Source organism: Salvelinus fontinalis, chromosome 8, assembly GCF_029448725.1.
Source record: "Salvelinus fontinalis isolate EN_2023a chromosome 8, ASM2944872v1, whole genome shotgun sequence".
Taxonomy (NCBI): Eukaryota; Metazoa; Chordata; class Actinopteri; order Salmoniformes; family Salmonidae; genus Salvelinus; species Salvelinus fontinalis.
This window is the reverse complement of record NC_074672.1, coordinates 29,865,131-29,871,593: the sequence shown is the minus strand read 5'-3', so window position 1 is coordinate 29,871,593 and position 6,463 is coordinate 29,865,131. Positions and strand designations below refer to the sequence as shown.

The 6,463-nt window shown below is 41.2% G+C and overlaps 1 pseudogene; it reads right to left on the bottom strand.

Annotated features, from left to right (window-relative positions):
• Positions 1 to 3,026: 3,026 nt before the first annotated feature.
• Positions 3,027 to 4,689, bottom strand: LOC129861070 (protein BTG1-like; annotated as a pseudogene).
• Positions 4,690 to 6,463: the final 1,774 nt, after the last annotated feature.

Sequence of the window (6,463 nt, the reverse complement as noted above, 5' to 3'; positions counted from 1 at the left end):
GAGAATTTTCCATCCAGTTTTAAAGAAAAGCTGCTAGTGAAGTATTAAGTAAGACTAGGAAACAAACCTTAACCCAATATTTGCTGTCAAAGTAGCCTTCTCATCTCGTCAGTTTTGACTGCTTTTGTTAATTGGCATGTTTTAGAAAATTGTGAAATCTGACAGTAGGCCTTGGATGCATGTCATTTCAGGTTAAACCACACCGGTTCATAACATTTGAAAATAAAACATTCAACTCTAATGGTTTTAAGCCAAACATATCTTTATTTATTTTTCTTGTAACAAACCGTTATGTTATGGATGTTATGGTTTCTCTATCAACAATGGTCTCGTGTTGCGCAGTATCATGGTTGTGTTCAGTAGGCACGAAAATGGGGAAAATGCATGTTCTTATTGGACATTCATTCCTCCTGTTTAGTGCCCACACAACCCAGTTGATTGAGGCGTCTGTATGTTACAGAGGGTAAGGCTGCCATTGTAAGCTCAGGTGTATTCATTACGCCAATTGTTATGGATGTTATGGACTAGAAAGTGTTATAAAGTGATGAAAAGATGAACTTGTATATCAAGAGTGTAAAATGAACATGTATATCAAGAGCGTAAAACGCATATAACACGTATATATAACGCAAACCCCTGTGCTGTGTATGTCGGAAAAAAAGTTGGAAAAAGTTAATGGAAAAAGGCTGGCCTTTAAAAACAAGAACTATTTATCTGGAAAATACTGACTGGTGTGGACAGAGTGCAGAGAGAGAGAGAACTTAAACGTAAAGAGCAGTGGGATATGATTACTGGAATTTTGGACAGAACTCTTTTGCATGAAGTGATTATAAAATCTAATGCCAAAGCAAGCAATGAAGAAAGGAATGTATTCTTCTTACTAACACCTCCCTTTCTGACTTAAAACTCCAACAAAAATGTTTCCCCTGGTCTCTCGTGGTTTTATTTGGAAATGTTTTGTGTAGAAGCGTTTGTTACAAGTCAGCATCTACTGTCTGCCCCTCCTATAATTTTTCAGAGTGCAGGTGTCCATCTAGTTTCTCAAACTTGGTTCATGTGAGAAAAACAGTTTTACTTGAGAGCTTGTCCAACTATGGGAGCAGCCAATATTAAGACAAATGCATACCTAAAAGTATGTGTAAGGCTTGTTTAAACTGTTGCCCTCAAACTAGGCTGTACACATAAACAATTGAACTATCTCTCTTTTGCTTCTTTACAAATTAAAAACATTCCTCATCCTAAGTACCTTGACAGTTTTCCTACATTTCGCTCCATTTTCCATGAAAAGATATACAAGGTTCTCCTCTGGCTGTTCTCATGTTTTTCCATGCCTCATTTTTCCAATTGGCATGGTTTATGTGAGATATTTAAAATCATTTTAATGCAATAACAATATGGTGTAATTTCGATTATTATTAGCATTATTATATTCATCATACTCTCGGTGCACTTTTGCAAAGCAATCTCACTTATATTCAAAGGTGATGAGATGAGAACTTTGGTAATTTTTTAATAAAGTAGATGTGTGGTCCTAGAAGTGAATTCCCAGAGTGAGACATATCATGTTAATATGTGATACAGGAGATACAACCATGCTTCTATAGTTTTTGTGGAGGTGTGACTGACCATTTTCCCACCATAGTTTATTCCCCATTTATTTGCTACTTTATAATCTTGGCCTCCATGAGCATGTGGATATGATTTGATTACTTAAACAGAGGTGTACTTTCACTGAAGTCTGCTTTAGACATAAAGAGGTTTAATGGGAGTCTTTGTAGAATCTGCTGCACAGGACAAGTCGTACCTAGACACTGAAACTGTGCTGCCCTTTTATGACTGCCTGTCTTATTGAAAAAAGGTAAGTATGTGGAAATGGTTCATTGCTGTAACAGATCAAATTAATGATAAACGAGTTACTTTGGCAAGAGCAGAAATTCAAGCCTTTTGGGTCCATATCATCTCACCTCGGGGACAACAAACCAGCCAAAACAAATGCTTTTTGTCATTTTATATTATGCTTGTTACCGATCAATGATTTGTTTTAGACAAAAAGCATATTGTTTCACTCCCGTTGAGAGCAGTCAGCCGAACTGTAGATGGAAATACCAAACCAAAAGAAAGGACAAAGTCATCTCTGATGGTATGCAACGGCAAATATGTTCCCCTAAAAAGTATTCTACAATTGCTAGCAGCTGTTTATCATACATCTGCTTTGTCGATGAGAATCTGAAGCTTCAGTTTACTTTCCAAGCTTCATTCCTCGAGTGTGTGCTGGTTTTCTTCCTGACCAATTACTGTCCGTCTTAGTCATTCTTTTTGCTTTTTTGCTCTAGAAATGACATTTCTCAACCTCATTGCAGGTGTAGGGTTACACCGTCCATTGTGCTCCTCCTGTGCTCATTTCCCTGCCACCATTTCACTCTTCACTATCATTACAAAATCTGTGTTATTCATAAATCTACTGAGTGCCTTTGTGCGATACTGACCCCTAAGTTGGAGTGGTCAAACATGCTTATGCCACTGCTCTCTTGCCTTTCGTGAAGGGATGGAAGATCAGAACCTCTAATACAATCTGCTAATACATGGGGTCAGTATGTTCAGTCAGCTGCAGCTCAGGCAGCTGCAGCTCAGGCTCCAGGTGACCTAAATATCCCACCATCTTATCTATAACCTGATCTCAACACCCGGGGTGTATTCATTACTTCTTTCAACGGAAACGGTTTACTATCCAAACGACTGCAAACGGAATGAAACAAGGAGACCTACCAGAATTTGTCCAATAGAAACTTGTTTTGTAGCAAAACATTTTGCAACAATTGGAGTAATGAATACACCTGAGCTTACAATGGCAGCCTTACCCTCTGTAACATACAGACGCCTCAATCAACTGGGTTGTGTGGGCACTAAACAGGAGGAACGAATGTCCAATAAGAACATGCATTTTACCCATTTTCGTGCCTACTGAACACAACCATGATCCTGCCCAACACGAGACCATTGTTGATAGAGAAACCATGGCAGAACAATTGCTTTTGAGGAATTTATTACAAATACAACTAATTGTAATATAAATCTATACAATTTTTGCTTCAGGACAGTACTTAAGTTACAGATCATGGAACTCATGGAAAACAATTTATCATTTTCATGAGTCACAACAAACAAACAGGGTGTGGCAGTAATACTAAAATCTTTAAAGGGATACTTTGGGGTTTTGGCCATGAAGCCCTTTATCTACTTCCCCAGAGTAAGATGATATCGTGGGTACCATTTATGTCTCTGCATGCAGTTTGAAGGAAGTTGCTAACGACTGGAAGTCTATGGTATCTGCTTGCGTGCTAACAGATACACATAAACTTCCAGTCATTGTGCCAACACTAGTTAGCATTGGCTTACAAAACTAGCTTTAACTTCCTTCATACCTGACAGATATATAGAAATGGTATACACGAGTTAATCTGACACTAGGGAAGTAGAAAAAGGGCCTTATTGGCAAAATCCCTAAGAATCCCTTTTAATGTCTTAATTAATTACATCAAAATGTGGGGCAGAACTGATACAGAAGTGCACAGAGAAAGCTCTGAACATATGCACAGAGAAAGCTCTGAACATAAAAAAATATTAGCTTGAGACGGTCATCATGAAAGAATTGGAGGGGCTTGGCCTTCAAAATCTCAGTACTTCCTTGCAGCTGACCATGTCTGTTGTGTTGGCATTAGTTGGCACTGGTGGAGTGGACTCGTAGAGGACGCAGATGGAGCCATCCTCTCCTATCCGATAGGACACCTCGTACGGATCGACCCACATCGTCAGTTCACTGGGCAGGAGTGAGAAGAGTTGTTCTCGAATGAGTCCAATGGTGCAAGCTGCTTGGCCAAATCAAGGGATCCATTTTGTGGTTGATCCTGAGACATCTGTACCCCGAGCCTTTGCATGGAGCCTGGGGGAACCAGTGGTGTTGGTAGTGCTCTGTAAGAGGGCAATGAGAGCAAAGCATTAGACCCAGCACAGAGGTAATTAAGCTAGTTTGCTTAATAGTAACTAAGTAGTAGTCTATAGGCTCTGAAATGTCAACAACACAACAATGGCTTTTACATAGCTAGCTACATACTCTACCTCCTAAAGCTTCCTCCAAGGAATGGGTGAGCTCTTTCAGTAAGTCTTCTGACAAGTATCCAGTTGCTCTCAGCAATCTGGCAACAAAACTGGCCGCTGTTGAGACTTCCGTTTTCATTTTCAAAGCTAGATGCTATTCATCTCACCAGCCAGACGTTGAATAGCAACGAGCCCAAGTTGGCTCTATATCCGAAATATCAAGCAAAATGTAGACTTTCCTCCGTTGAAACAAAGGCTACACAACAAGGTCCAGAGACAACCAGTTGCCGTTGGTCTTTCTTTTGTCGAGTTGTAAACGCTAACGTTAGCTAACGTCAGTTGCAAAACGAAAGCCACAATAATTCACTGAGACAATGTCGGGTTAGGAGTTACAATTTGGCACCTACCAAACGTCCGATAATTTGATTGGATCTAATGAAAATAAAGAAATAACTTGAGATATAAACATTTTCAGATAATTAATTTAATGTACATAGAATATGATAATTTCACCCCTTTGCTGCTAAACATTATTTTTGCATCATAAAGCCACATCTACTAATCAGACCAAACGTTGTTTAAATGACGTCACAAAGCTTCTTTCTCTATGGTGACGCAGCACCTCAATCGAAGAACTCAATCACAGCGCCACCTGTGGGTTTAAAAAAATGTACTACATCAATTACCACATTTTACAACTCAGGCCAAAAAGCTATTTCTTGCTGCACTGTACTATTTCGAAACTAAAGCAAGGCATACACCTAATATGGCACACCCTTTTCAGGCTACTGAACTGACCCAGCCAAGCTGTACTATGCCGACCTGATAACACATTCATAGTGAGAGAGAGCTCTATTATCTATTTATTTTTTATGATCTTATTTTTTATGATCTATTTCACTTGCTTTGGGAATGTAAACATATGTTTCCCATGCCAATAAAGCCCTTAAATTGAATTGAGAGAGGGTGAGCTCATGGGCTCCTGAGTTCTTCTGCAAAAATATAGAATTAGAGTTGGATAAAAGCAGCTATTTTTTTTCACAAGGACTTATAAAGGATACTAACCTCAACATCAAAACCTTCAATCAAAATCCAAATTCCATACCCAAAACCTTGATTTTGGACAAAATTACCTGAATGGACTATTACTACCAAGGACTGCCCTCAATCTCACACAAATCATCAAGGAATCCACCAGGTACAACCCTAAATCCGTAAACATGGGCACCCTAATAGACATTATCCTGACCAACTTGCCCTCCAAATACACCTCTGCTGTCTTCAATCAAGATCTCAGCGATCACTGCCTCATTGCCTGTATCCGCCACGGGTCCGCGGCCAAACGACCACCCCTCATCACTGTCAAACGCTCCCTAAAACACTTCTGCGAGCAGGCTTTTCTAATCGACCTGGCCCGGGTACCCTGGAAGGATATTGACCTCATCCCGTCAGTTGAGGATGCCTGGTCATTCTTTAAAAGTTACTTCCTCACCATATTAGACAAGCATGCTCCGTTCAAAAAATGCAGAACCAAGAACAGATATAGCCCTTGGTTCACTCCAGACCTGACTGCCCTCGACCAGCACAAAAACATCCTGTGGCGAACTGCAATAGCATCGAAGAGCCCCCACGATATGCACCTGTTCAGGGAAGTCAGGAACCAATACACGCAGTCAGTCAGGAAAGCAAAGGCCAGCTTTTTCAAGCAGAAATTTGCATCCTGTAGCTCTAACTCCAAAAAGTTCTGGGATACTGTAAAGTCCATGGAAAACAAGAGCACCTCCTCCCAGCTGCCCACTTCACTGAGGCTAGGTAACACGGTCACCACTGATAAGTCCATGATAATCGAAAACTTCAACAAACATTTCTCAATGGCTGGCCATGCCTTCCTCCTGGCGACTCCAACCTTGGCCAACAGCCCCTACCCCCCCGCTGCTACTCGCCCAAGCCTCCCCAGCTTCTCCTTTACCCATATCCAGATAGCAGATGTTCTGAAAGAGCTGGAAAATCTGGACCCATACAAATCAGCTGGGCTTGACAATCTGGACCCCCTATTTCTGAAACTGTCCGCCGCCATTGTCGCACCCCCTATTACCAGCCTGTTCAACCTCTCCTTCGTATCATCTGAGATCCCCAAGGATTGGAAAGCTGCCGCGGTCATCCCCCTCTTCAAAGGGGGAGACACCCTGGACCCAAACTGTTACAGACCTATATCCATCCTGCCCTGCCTATCTAAGGTCTTCGAAAGCCAAGTCAACAAACAGATCACTGACCATCTCGAATCCCAACGTACCTTCTCCGCTGTGCAATCCGGTTTCCGAGCCGGTCACGGGTGCACCTCAGCCACGCTCAAGGTACTAAACGATGT